This window comes from Ambystoma mexicanum, chromosome 6p (assembly GCF_040938575.1).
Source record: "Ambystoma mexicanum isolate Mex_15411 chromosome 6p, UKY_AmexF1_1, whole genome shotgun sequence".
NCBI classification, from domain to species: domain Eukaryota; kingdom Metazoa; phylum Chordata; class Amphibia; order Caudata; family Ambystomatidae; genus Ambystoma; species Ambystoma mexicanum.
This window is the reverse complement of record NC_090935.1, coordinates 1,507,991,322-1,508,005,203: the sequence shown is the minus strand read 5'-3', so window position 1 is coordinate 1,508,005,203 and position 13,882 is coordinate 1,507,991,322. Positions and strand designations below refer to the sequence as shown.

The 13,882-nt window shown below is 44.7% G+C and overlaps 1 long non-coding RNA gene across 1 annotated transcript in view; it reads left to right on the top strand.

Moving 5' to 3' along the window:
* The first annotated feature begins 277 nt into the window (after positions 1-277).
* LOC138510586 (uncharacterized) overlaps positions 278-13,882 on the top strand; it is an 89,637-nt gene continuing 76,032 nt past the window's right edge. Inside the window, exon 1 of the long non-coding RNA XR_011280417.1 lies at positions 278-385. This is a non-coding gene — a long non-coding RNA (uncharacterized lncRNA). The remainder of the gene's footprint in view (positions 386-13,882) is intronic.

Sequence of the window (13,882 nt, the reverse complement as noted above, 5' to 3'; positions counted from 1 at the left end):
GCATTTTAAACGCTTAGATTTCTCAAGGCGAAAGGAGGGAAAACGTGCCGCAAAATGTGCCACATTTCATTATTGAAGAAAATCCACTTTTTGCCATTTTTGCAGAAAATCATACTCAGAAAAGGAGAGGCGTTTGACAGATGCCAAAACAGAGGGACCAGTCACTGCATTTTGAAATACCGACATTGTTACTCTAAGATGGCCGCCGCCTAAAATGAAAATCCGACGTCAGTGCTAATATGGGAGGAGCACTTAGTGCAGATTGACGCACTAACGTCACGCATCATTTTGACGCACCAACGTCACGCATAGTTTCCACTCTTTTGACTTTCAGTCAGTCTCTGACAAGATGGTTCCACCGATGCAAGTGTCCCCTCTTATCAAGGTGAGACGTGTGTCATTTAGCCATATTGTACTTTGATAGTGGGAACACTTCTGAGTGTGAAGCGAGCAGAAGGCACGCACAACGCCCAGCTCTCTCCGCAAAATCGGCGGTTTTACTTTCATCGCTGGTGCAAGCAGGTGAACTGTTTCACCCATGGCAAGGTCGCATGGCTTGGTGCAATACTGAATATATGTAACGGTAGCAAGAGGCGTTAAAATTTATAAACTCTCTAATCGGCGGGGTCTGCGTGTTCGGTTGACCTCTGCTTGCGCCTAGATGGTGGCTAATAACATGCGACTCACCCTTGATTAACTATGCCATTGTAGTGACGCGTTGTCGGGCGGAGCCAGCCTACACATTTTGGGGGGGCTGGGTGGTTCTCCCCCTGAGAATATTTTATAAATAATGGGTTAAAATGGTGCATTTTTACATTGCACTGTCCGTGAAAAATTGGGTAACAACCCACAAGGTTTTCAATCGGTTTTGTAGGGTAAGACATAAGTCCATTAGATGTAAAGTCACGAAAAATGCACAGGAGCATTTTTACAATGCCTACGACAGTACTGTACTGATGGTAAAAAAAGATTTTCATATTAATTATGCCCACACATGTCCTTTCTGGTCCACCTATATATGCCAGTGGCTTTGCCTTAATGCCAGTAAAAAAAATCTCCATCCCACAGTAAGAAAACATGTTTTTGCTGGTTAGCTGGTGAAATAGCTCAGCTTGAGCGTAAAAGTGCTATAAATATTTCATTATACAAATTCCCCCCGTATAAGAACTCATGTTGTATTTACCCCCAAAGACAGTAAAAATGTCATGCCCCACCCCTATGTAAGGCAGTTATGTTTTTTTTTATTGTTTTAGCTGAATTATTCAACTTCTACAATATTATTAATTACTAAAGGAAAAAACATTTTCAAATACATATCTTAATACAAATATACACATTTTAACAAAATAAAAATTCACTTGCCGCAAGTATCACATCATATGAAATAGTCAATTTAACATCCAGTTTCTCAAGACAACCGAATAAAATGACATAAACTTGTCGATCCTAACTAAATTACCTTGTTATACGTTTTTCCTTATCACCTTTTTATAGCTCTTCCTTTCTCACGGGGATTCATGTTTACTCCACAAGTTAATGCGTTTAAATAATTGACAGTAGCTATTATTATTTCTATCGATTGTGCAGCTATAATTATTCTCCACTGCAATACTGGATTTACATCAGATACAAATTGAAAGTGTTTAGCAAAGTGAGTTCTTCTCAAAGACACCAAGATCGAACATTCCATAATTAAATGTTGCAAGTCTCCTTTACATCTTCAATTTGGCAAAAGCGACAAACATTCTCATGCGGTTTGATCATTCGTCTGTCTGCTAAGACCTCTTTTGTGGGCCATAAATTGAATCTCAAACGCATTATTGATGAGTGAATTATCAGAGATGTGACTATTAAGTAGGATGTCGTTGTTCTAAACCTTTTGTCAATCCTACAGTTACCATCAAAGTGTTTGTATTTCAGATAGAGAGCTCTCGTGTGAGTCCAATCGATTACCTTCACATGATTATTTACAAGAAGATAAATTGTGACATTTGCAGTTGCTAATATGTTACAAATACTTCTGATCCAATTTCTAACAAACACATGACTAGTTGAAAACCAATATGTAAACAATGTTTTTAAGAGAGTTGCAGAGTTATTCGCCATAAGACACTTTCTAAATAAGGCACATAAGCGCCAATGATACTGAGCAGACAACGAGATCAATCCCAATTCATATCGAAGCCATGTAATTGGCACACATTGAGGGAGATGTAAGACTTGTTTCCAATATTTTGCTTCTAAGACTAATCTGCAACCCATTCCATTGCTTCCATACCATATAAAGGTACAGGGGTGCATTTTTGAGTATAGTGGGTCCATGCTGGCATTATCGAAAACCTGCCATATTTCCTCATTATAATTTTGGTTCGAGATATTGCTGTTTGCACTTTTTGTTCTAGCCATTGCATGTGAGACTTATTACGTGGTTCCATGTCAATAATCATGCCCAAATAGGTGTACTGGCTTACATCAATCCTTACATTCTTTACATTCCAGCTCATCTTATTACGGGTCATTTTATTTGGAGCATACACAAGAATCATTTCCCTAAATGTATTCTCAGTTGATTGTTTATATACTGAGACAAAGCAGATTGAAGACCCATTGGACTTTTCGAAATGAGAACTAGGTCGCCGGCATACAATAATGTTGCTTTGGGCCTACCATTCAATTTGGGCGCATCTGTTAACAAGATCTTGAAAACCTCTTTGATGTCATGGTTAAAAAAGCTAAACGGAGCAGACGCCAAAATGCACCTATTTAAGCCCCCCTTGCCCTTTTAATAATGGGAGATAGCAATCCGATTTGTACAGAGGTGTTGAGTGTAAAGCAAAATTGATGTCTTGCAACGTCTCCGGACATTCTTCCGTTGATAACTTGGTCATTAAAGGTGTGCACGAGACTGAGTCAAATGCCGAATTAAAGTCGACAAACGCTAAGTAAATCAAATGTTTACTAATGCGTGCCCGATTCTTGATTGCACTTAAACTCAGTAAATTAATCGTGGTGCCCATGCTGGGCACACATCCAGTTTGGTTAGGATCACGTTTTTGAAATGCTTCCGTCCAGATAGTAAACTCTTTCTGTACTATCCGCGCGAAAATCTTGCCCAGTGCATCTAATAATGCAATTGGTCTATAATTGCTGGGTTCCGACCTGTTGCCTTTTTTGAAAATCGGTACCACTATAGATTTTCGCCAAGAATCTGGTATAGTGAGATTTGAGACCATGTCTTGAAAGATGATATCGAAGATTCTTGCCCAGTGTGTCAAATGAGTCTTAAACATAAAATTACTCAAGCCGTCAGGGCCTCCCGCTCTCGAACCACTCGTACGTTTTATCAGATCTTCTATGAGCGCTAGTGAAAATTTCAGGTCCCATCTGACAGCCCCAGGATAATTTGTTTTAAAGCATCAAAGTCAGTGTCACAGTACAGCTCTTGTCTTTGACCTTAACACCAGTACATAAAATGTCATGCCACAGTAAGGAAACATGCTCTCTTTGTTGGCCCTTCACTGTGTTCGTCTCTTTTAAGATGGATTTTTGAACTCTGACCTGGTGGGCAGAGGTTCAGAGGGAACAGGGTAACCTTCTGGACAAGCCAGACCAATCAACGTAGCATTGGTGGTGGTCAAGAATAGGTCACAAATTACTCTTGTCAGGTGTGTGTATATATAAAAAATACATAAACATTTATTAAAGGCCTTTTAAATCAAACGCAAAGCAAGTAGCAGTAATAACTAGACCAACGCTACCCTTAAACTTATGTACAGTTACCAATGGCTTAAAGGGATGGTGCACAGTAAGGTCCACAACTTGTAAAGAAAGGGAGCATATAGTGCAAATGTTTAGGCAGTCCTTCACTTTTCCAACCCTGCAACGCAGTCCAATCCCTAAGATGATTGGAGCCTTGTGCTCAAAAGTACTTTCAGTGCTGGTACATGCGATTGTGCGGTCGGGCCGAAACGGGGTCTCTTGTAGGGGCTGTAGCGACTCAGGAAGGTGGGTGAGGCAGTGAAGAACAAGTTCCCACTATTCGAGGAGGGTCTCCCCAAGAGGGCAGAACAGGATCCAAGAGTTGGAAATAGCTCGGTAGCACAGGCTACTTCGATAAAGAAGTGTGGCCCTCAGGGGACACTTGTACGTAAAAATGGGTGGATGTGCCAGGGGCCACTAGTAAGGGTTGCAAGTACTCACCGACCCTCGGAGCACTCCGGACCAAATTTCGGCATTCGAGTCCAATTGCACAGCTCTGGGCTTTAATTGGCTGCGTTCCAGGGATCATTCTGTGGCGGGACAGTGGCCATTTCTCTGCTCCTGATGAAGGGATCAGGCCAGTTCCACTGCAGCAAGTCCGAGGGCACGGGGGAGGGGGGGGGGCACAGCAGCAAGGCACCCACAAAGTTCATCGCCACAGTTGGGCGACACAGTGACCGCATATGCTCTGGTTCAGGTGTACTCTCCTAATTCCAGACCTAGGAATGCTAGGTGTACGAAACTCAGCGGGAAAGTGTTTTATACCCACAGCTTAGTCTCAAAATGCTCGAGTGTCAACTCGAGACAGTGGCGGTTCCAGGGCAAAGGTCCTGTGCAAGCTGGTCAGTTCACTGGCCGGTCCGGGAACACTTCTGAGAAGGTTCGCTTGCAGTTTAAATTGGAGGTGCAGAGAATAGTCCCACTATTCCAATGGGTCGAAGCGCCTTTTAAGTTCGATCAGAAATGGGGTCCAACGGGACGACAGTGGGCTCAGGGTACCAAACCTTCCAGCGGTTCCTCTGCTCTTCTTTCTTGTTTTCAGGATGCTTAGCTCCTGTTCTAAGTTTGGTGTGAACTCAAGAGATCAGCCTGGAATGGGTGTAAAATGCCTTCTCTTATCCATAATCTCCTTCACGCCAAAACAAAGCGGACCCAATGAGAGATTGGGCCGCAATCACAGACCACAGTAGTCCCGTCATTCCCAGGACACCAGACATCCTGGCGCCCAGGATGTGTATTGGAACTAGAGTCCAGCCCACATCCTGGAGGCGCACACAAGGCATGCAGATGCCTGTGAAAGCCTCCGTTTGCGCGGGAGTCTGCATGACCAAATAGGAATTTCCCATGTCTGCTCAACCTGGGGAACGCAAAGGGACAAGATGGCCAAAGGACAGAACAAAGGACCTCGTGGCACGGCCATTTTACATAGTGGCCACTGTCCTGGGCCAAATGTGGTATGGACCATAGGAAAGTGTTAAAATATATGAAAATTAACAGCTGCCACCAGCTCTGTACATTTGTAAAATGAAGTGCACTGTACTGTAAGGTACTTTGTGCACTGATAAAATGTTGCTAAGAACTAGCAACAAAGTGAAAGACTAAGGGAAACAGTCTCCCAGTAGTGACTGTCTTTAAGTGCATGTCAGTTTCCCCATAAGAAAGTGAGCTCATGCCCAGCGGAGTACAGCATAAGGCTGGGCTCCACTGGCAAACCTCAGGCTAGGATGGGCAGACAACAGCAACAATTTTGGTGCTGGGGGTGGCTGGTTTGAGGGGTTGGGGTTCACAACTGGAGGCAAAATTACACATAAATGTAAATCTTTCCTAGCAGTCACTATTGCTGTACCTCCCTGGGGCTCATAGATCTCCTATTCTGGCCTCTATCCCAATCGCCGGCTTCTTCCTGCGGTCTGGCCCAACAGTCTACTCGCCGGATCCGTAGCAGCAGCGATTCAGGGTTGTACTACGGGTCCCTTCTAAGCTGGGACTCTCATGACCTGCAACTCCCTATTCCCTGCTTCGTCGACCGCTACCACTCCGTTCTCGGATCCACTACTGCGACTCCTCTCTGTTAACCTCCCACGGCCCCCTCTGACTTCTTTCCGAGGGTGCTCGCCCCTGGTTCAACCTGGGAGTGAGCCAATCCTGGAGTCTGATTTAACTCCTCTCTGCTGTTTTTCTAGCACCTCATTGCAAATGGTGAGCAACATGCTCCTGGGGTAGTAATGCCCGCGCCCTGCTGCCCCTGAACTTTCTTTGATTTGATAATTTCAGGAAGTAACAGGGCGTCGCGTCATCAAAATTGAGTCTTACTTGCTTTGCCCAGAGGCTCCTTTTACATCAGAAGAGGCCTCTGCCGCATCCCTGTGGCTTCTGGGTCCTGCTCCGCTCTCTCAATGGTGACTGACTCAACTGTTCCTAAAATATTGTTGCAGACCCAAGCCCGGCTTGCGGCAACTGCTGCTTGGACAGTTCTCTCTACCTTCTGGGTCTAGGTCCGGCATGGCCGTCTCGGGTCCGCTCCTCCCGTCTGATGTCCAACTGGGAACTGTGCTCTGCATTGTCCCAGCATCTCCACACCACCTAGTCTTCCTTGCCAGTGAGTAAGCCCCATCCTGCTCTCCTTGAAGACCTTGCAGGCAGGAGACGCTGCTGGATCAACAGAGGATTACCCCCTTGGTGGATTGCATCACGAGTCGTGCGGTGCAACAATGGCTCCTGCTCAAGCTGTCCGCCTACCTTTTCACCAAGACTGCCACTGCTGCTTTTTATCGCAGCGCACGCTCTTTCAATTTGCCCTGTCTGATATTTTCCGGCTCTTGGTTACTGTGAGGAGTTGCTCCCACAGTCTCTGAAATTATCCAGCATTAAAACAGGGTATTTACAGTATTTGTGCCGGTTGGCCCCAGAGCCTCCTGTCTGCATAGCTTGGCTCCTGTCCCACTATACAGCTTTAATAATTTACTTGGTAGATTGTACAGAGCTGCATCACTCCCTTGTGACCATGTTGTATGCTTGGGTCACAGAAGGAGCACTGGATACTAGGCTGGGTGAACAAGGCAATCCTCCTTTCTCCTTTGAGAAACGAGCAACAAAACCTATGCCATGGTTCTACTTTGATTATGAGCCTAGAAGGGCTCCAACTCAATTCTACTAGTCACCTTGCTTCATGAGCAAATGAGAAGCGCACACCCTGTCATATCCCGTACTCTTTAAATAACGGTCTCTGTTCGATGAAGACACACCTTTGTCACTTTCGGCAGCCTGCGCAGCCACAGTAACAATCTGTATGTGAGCGCTGCATCTTTCATCCTTCACTGGTAATGATATGGGCAGTCACATTTAAGCACTGTTTTGTATTGCAGTCTGTGGCCCAAGAGCCATTCCTGCAGCTTTGTTTGGTCCACGGGCTAAGCTGTGTCTGGCTGACTGAATCAATAGGGCTTGTGGTGGCTCCCCCCTAACCAGTGACCTAAATGTACAAGGTGAAGGAACAAAAGCATACACCACATACTTGTTGATCTCCTTTTTAATTTGAGGCCCAACCCAAAATAAATGGACCATACAGATAATTTCCCTTTGAACTATTTTTCATGGCCACAGCTTGAAGTGATACAGCGATTTGATTGCCCAAGGATCCTACCTGGCAAATTTCTGAAGTTTGTACTTCCACCATAGTGTCCCTTTTAATGTTTGTGTGTGATTGGTTGTGATCAGGCCCATTTCTCTGCAACACAGGACAGTGGTAATCCTTTGTTAACTGTCGAGAGACCAACCTAAAACTATCTCAAATGGTCATTTCTATTCAGTGGACAAAACTTAATGCACTTTTAGCTATGTTCTAAGGAACTCGTGGTGCCAACAGTAAAACCACAAGTGATCACAGTTCAAGGATGTTTATTAAACTGTATGCAGGTTTGAAAAAGCACCTAATCTAAACCTAACTCTTAATATGGGAGCAAGCGTCGGCCATCAAATAAAAATAAGGCATTCCTAGTGGCGTTGTGAAAAAGGGCCTATGGGCCTATACTAACAAACCTATTGCCAAACCTTACAACTAATATAAAAAGTGTGTGGGTTGGTTTTCAAGAAAGTATTCTTAAACACCGTCAGGATGTGGTAGCTTGGGTCTCCCTCCCGACGGGTGCTTTGCATAGTTATTTTGCATTTCTGAACTGCAAGACCTCCGGCGGCGACTAATGCTGGTGCAAGGAGTGCTCAAACCTGCAGCCCTTGGGGATCAGTGGCTGAGGCCAACTGTGGGAAAAGCGACCTCAGACCTGCCAAGTCCTACAAAGAATCGGAGTGCAGGGGTTGAGTTATAGCGATACCTGAAACCCTACCCCCCTTTCATAGTCTTGGTAACTTTTTGATAAACTTTTGAAAGAGTTTGCCTTTGCCCTTGCTTGTTCACACACTCCAAAAGTTGGGGTTACGTTTGTTAGTTAGAATAACACAAACTGTTCATTGGACCCCAGAAACCCTACCTTCATTTTTTTTCAGCTTCACAAAACTGTATGCAACTTTTAGGCACACAGCCCCATACGTCTTGGGGTTGGATTTCTGAAGCTAGATTAAAACTTTGTGGCCCTGTAGTGCTTATACTAATCTGTACCTTCCTTTTCAGGGGGTTGATCTGTATTTTGCCCTAATCCGCGGATTGTGTAGATGTTTCTATTCGTTTTGTGTTATAGTATGGTCATTTGTCCATCTTGTGCACTGTTAAGTGGTCATACGTAAAGAAGTATTTATAAATGTTTCACTGTGTGCTCATTACAAGCTCACCACCTTTTGAGACTTAGCCTAGACTGGCTGGCCGACATCAACTGCAACATCTCAATCGGATCTAATGGGCCTTGCACCCATAACATATTCCCCTTAAACGTATCCTCTTACCCGCCACCTGCCTTGCCCGTGCTGCTAGCAGCCACTCTAACAAGAAATGTGCTGAATTTTACCCCATCCTGCATTCTGCCCTTGTTAAAGGTAATCAATACTCTTGGCGACCCACTATACAATGGTTAACGCATGCAATCAAGCCCTGACACTTCCCATAGACACAATAGCCCCTTTTGGCCTCTCGCAAACCCAGACACTGTTCACCTCAACACCTGGGATACCCTGACCTAAAAAATACTCTGTTCTTCCAAACTTACAGCATAAACCACCTAGAGAATGACCAGTTTTCATGAAACAAAACCCAGTTCACTGATTTATCAAGGCTTACAAACAAGCTATACTTGAAGCCAAAAGCACCACATACAATGCCCAAATTGCAAGATCTTTGCCATACTGCTGGAATTGGAATCTCCACTAGCTGCTCCAAAGGCACCACATGGTACATAAACAATTTTAGACAAAATCTCATTGCTACAAAAAAGATTCTGCTGAAGAAAAGCAAGCTAATAACCCTTGATACCCAACCAATCCTAAACCCTATAGCCTCGCAGCCTGAGGTCCATCTATTTGACTTGAAACCTGTGTCTGATCAAGATGGAATCAAAATCATTAAAGGGCGTAAGCCTTCCAGATGCCATGGAGACATCTTGCATTGTGCGGAAGCACTTGCTCCATTCATACCTTCCTCTACCCTCTGCCACTAATCCAGAACAGGACTGCGAGACTTGTCCTTGGCCTCAAGCCCTGGGATCGTATCTCTCCAGCTCTGAAATCTCTCCATTGGCTCCCAGTGGATGCAAGGATTACATTCTAAACCCTCTGCATCGTCCACAAGGCTTTCTGGGACCTGGGTCCAAAATACCTTCAGCTATCCCTCTGCAAATACCTCCCCTCTCGAGCTCTACGCTCCTCTAACTCCCTCAGGGTCAGTCGTTTTTCAAAGAAACAAGCTGGGGGTAGATCTCTGGCTTCTGGAACAGCCTCCCTGCCATTCTAAATCTTGAGGAGAACCATCTCTGGTTCCGGAAACACCTCAAGACCTTCCTCTTTTCTTCTGCCTTTGCTCCCCCTCTCCCCTGCTGATCTGTTCTCTCTTGGCACTGTGCACCTGGCCACCCTCTGTCCTCCGGGCCCAGGTACCTGCTCACCCCGCCACCGTCCTGCACTGCCACCGGGCCACCCCTTGCACTGGGGTCTGTATCTGTACCCATACAGCCCCCCCCTTTTCTTCCTGCACTTATCAGACCTACCCTGTCTGCTGCCTTAAACCTAGCACTTGCAAATTGCTTGCTGCACTGCCACTGTTTGTTGCCTTTATTTATTGTTATTTATCTTTCTCCTCTGCTTCGCATTTTCCACTTCTCCCCCCTTCCATGCACTTGCGCGTTCTCAATGTCACTGGGCCTAGTAAGATCGCTGTTTTGTTCTCCCCTGTTCCCCTCCCCTGCCTTGTTGCACTCTGAAACACTTGTGTACGAGCGCGATAGAAATAAAATATCAATATCCAGGTTTATCAACTCCTCGTTCCCCCTCTTGCACACTACCAGTTAATCTCAAAGATGCCTGGTTGCTACCCCTACTAATAAAAACTTCACTTGACCCGGACATCCCCACACTATCTCCCTACAGTCCCATTCCTCAAGATACTGGACAGAGCAGTCGACTTACAAATTCAGACGCATTTTGAAGACTGATAGTTCAGGGGGCAACGCGTTTTGTCTTCGAAGCAAGACACTGCAGTGCAAGACCGGTCTGATTCCCTATTCTGCGCTTAGAAACCACTTGCTGGCATTAAGTGCTTTATTAAAGAACAATATAAAAATACATTCTTCTTGGCCTGCGTCAGTCAGGTGCCCGGCCACGGCACATAATCTGCTCTAGTTGACCTAAAAAAACAACTTGACAAGACTAAAGACCTCTGGCAAGCTTGCCTTCCTCATTCTACATGACTTATCTGCCAGCTTTGATCTAGTTGATCACCAAGTTATCTGTCAACACCTCTCCTCAGCTGCCCACTTCTCCACCGATGCAATTGCATGGATCGCCTCCTTTTTATCTAACGGAACGATGAGGCTGTTCTCCCCCACAGCCTTGGCTCCTCAAGCTCTTGTCACCTGCAGTGCCCCTCAAGGCTCTGCATTTTGCCAACTCTGTACAATATGTTCGCTAAACCTTTTGGACTTGCTTGACACCAGGGGATCTCTTGCACAAACTACGCAGGCAATACCCAGCTACTTCTACCTATCAGAGGGCCTTACTGACTCAACACATTGACCTCAATCTCCCAAACCATCCAGACGTGGATGGATTCACACGTGCTATGCCTTCATAATTACAAGACCGAACTGCTTCTGGTTGGAATTCAACCCTCTAAACTAACTTGACGGAGCCTACAAATCCTTCAGTATAGAAGTCATTGCCATCATAGTCCCCAGAGAGGTTAAAACCCTGGGGGTTTATCTGTATTCCACACTCTCTAACCGGACCAGTAAATGCGATTGCTTCTTTCGGCAGCCTACACTACGAAGCTCATTAATGCGGGCAGGCTGGTCTTTTCGCTGACGGCTACCTCTCCATTGCTAGAGCGCTCATTGGATAGTGGCTTGATTACTGCAATGCCCCATTTGCTTGTAAAACTGCACAAACCTCAACAAGTTGCAGGGTATACAGAACAGTGCACTGAGGACACCCTCAGCATCCCAAAAACTGACCATATTTCCACAGCTGGAAGAAATGCACATTGGCTGCCAATCCTCGAGCGCATTGTTAAAAACACTGGCGGTTACAATTGGTGCCTTTCAAACAATGCTCCTAGATATCTGTCAAAGTTTAAGAAAGGTCAGTCTACCAGATCTACACGAGCGTCCCATATGCACTGCCTCACCATCTCCAAATTGACTCCAAAGATCAGGTGGCCTCAGTTTACCAGTGATCGTCACTAAAAACTGGAATGCCCTTCCTCTGCACTAAGATCGGAGCAATCCTACTGGGCTTTCCGAAAACATCTAAAAAACAGTTGTTCTCCCAAGAGCTGTATCCTTACTGAACTGGCCACCTGTGACTTAACTTACCTGTCTCATGTTTATTTAATGTGTAACTCGGGTAACCGCACCCTGATGTGTCTGTGTTTAGCACACTTTTTAAATGCTAAAAAAAAAGAAATCGACCACTCGCCCCCCAACCTTGAACTAGTTTGGCTACAGCTCTGAGTTAACCCTGTCACTAAACTAGTTTGGCATTCTATACATCTGTTCACCAGGCCAGCGTATAGAAAATTAACAAAGGCACTATAAATAGAGGGTACCGAATATAGATCACACAGAAGAATGGATTGTGGAATTTGATTAAACCAGGATGAATACTCCTCCACTTTCATTTCACAAATGTATGGGATTCACATTGGCAAAATGTTCTATATACTGGGAAGTGACACACTGATCCCCATATTAGCTTATTAATGTATCAATGGTTTCCTTGGGTCAAAGTTTGTAAGGCCATAAAGCTTCCTGATTGATTCTGAGTTGTCAACTAGACCTGCAAAAACAAATTGGGTGAAATGTTAATAAGACTTGATTACAGATGCTGCACACGATCAGTGCAGTCAGTGTTGCAAAAAAATAATAAATAAAAAGAAAATTAGCACTTCTATAGCAAGAGGCAAACTTGCAATTCACATCACAATGCTCCTGCTTTCCATTTGAAACTATTGTCCCCTTTGTCTCCTAGACCACCTACTCCAGAGAATTAGCGTGGAACAAACTAAAGGGCAATTTGGATTTATATTGGGGATTCATGTGCTCTCTTAAAAGATGCTTCCAATTTAGGAAATCAGCCTGGATCCTCATCGGCTATGCCCTCAATCTGATACGCACAGGTTTCCATATGGTCTCATCTGATTAGATTAGGAATCCTACTTTCTACAGCCTCTATGGAATCCTGGCTCTCCAGTTTGTCTCATCGATCCACCCATAATATCATCCTTGGCTGCAGCCTATTTTCTAATCCAAATAACCAAGCCCTGTAGCCCCACTCCTGGGCATTATGATGCTACTTAATTGACTCATTTTGTAATCCGACATCTCTCCAGAATGCACCCATCTTCCCATTGATTATCACAATTTCTATGTTTTTAACAAGTGCAGAACTGTTTTTAACAAGTGCAGAAGGGAGGGGTAATATTACTCCAAATACCTTTGACATTCATTTCATGTTTGCTTTCTTCTGACTGCTACATGCCAAATCAATGAAACCAAGATCACTGTCTATGTCCTGAGACATATGCAGGGGCGTGCTGCACAACTTTGTCACAATTGTTAGGACTGATTTGCTATACTGTGGCCTAGTGGACCGATGTAAAGCAGGCCAACCTAGTTTAGTGATGGGGATAACTCTGGGAGGCGGTGAGCCTGTAAGGGGTCCTCAGAGTACACACAGTGAAAAGTCTAGGAACACACTTAGAATATCAGTTATAAAAATATGTCATAGCCATATACCAATGAAAAATTCGAAATTATGGTTGGATAAGCAGGAGCTAAAAGCAGCTCCTGGATATCCAGCATTAACCAGTGATCAGGAGCTAGTACATGGTGTTCCGCAACTGTATCTTCCACATAAGATGGATCGTTTTGTCAATTATTTGTCGCTCCTTTGTGTTTTAGAGGTTGTAAAGATGTGTCCTAATGTTTGTTCATAGATTGTCCCAAACAGTTACTTTCACATAGGTGTGTTTTGTTCAGCATCAGTTGGCTTGGGGAGCCAAAAGAAGCTCCCGGTAGCTGCTGGTGGCAAGCTAATAACGCTCTTCTAGGCTACAAGCATAAGATAAGTAGCTCCTAGCTCCCCTCAATTTCAAACCCTGAAAGACAAATGTACACAATTGCTGGAGTAGGGCAAAATACATAATCAACCCCTGCCATGGAAGGTAAATATTAGTATGCAGCACTACATGTCCACAGAGATACAACACAAGTTCATCCCTAAAATGTATGGGGCCTTGGCCCAAAAATGTGTAAACAGTTTAGTGAGACTGGGTCGGAGTGGAGGGGGCACGAGTGTAGGAATTCTGGGGTCCAATGAAGAGTTCCAAGGGGTAGAGGAGAACTTATTTTAACTAATAAGTGTTGCCCCACTTTCGGAATGCTTGCGCAAGCAATGGCAAAGCCAACCTTTTACAAAACTTTCTTTAAGTTTACCAGCGGCAGTTAGGGTTTCAGGTAAGTACTGT